Below are 322 nucleotides of genomic sequence, written 5' to 3'. Positions count from 1 at the left end.
CCTGTTATATAGCACAGTTCTTAGATTCTTACGGGAATTAACATAGTTTTGTTGTGAGCCTGTAGTAATAATATTGTGTGTATATAAGTAATTTATGAAGACAAATGCATATGACATTAGTATCTGATTAAGGTGTGATTGGCAACTGTGAATACATTCTTGATTATGTAAGGTTATATATACACAAAGTTATTAAATATTAATTCAAAATTTTATCTAAATATGTATTTTTGTACTGATATATTTGGCGTACTTCAGAGGTTATATCTGAAAGAACCCAAACACATGCTTGTACATGCACTCACACTCACACTAACAGAGA

The sequence above is a fragment of the Penaeus monodon genome, chromosome 28 (genome assembly GCF_015228065.2).
Source record: "Penaeus monodon isolate SGIC_2016 chromosome 28, NSTDA_Pmon_1, whole genome shotgun sequence".
In the NCBI taxonomy this organism is placed as follows: domain Eukaryota; kingdom Metazoa; phylum Arthropoda; class Malacostraca; order Decapoda; family Penaeidae; genus Penaeus; species Penaeus monodon.
This window is presented reverse-complemented; position numbering follows the sequence as displayed.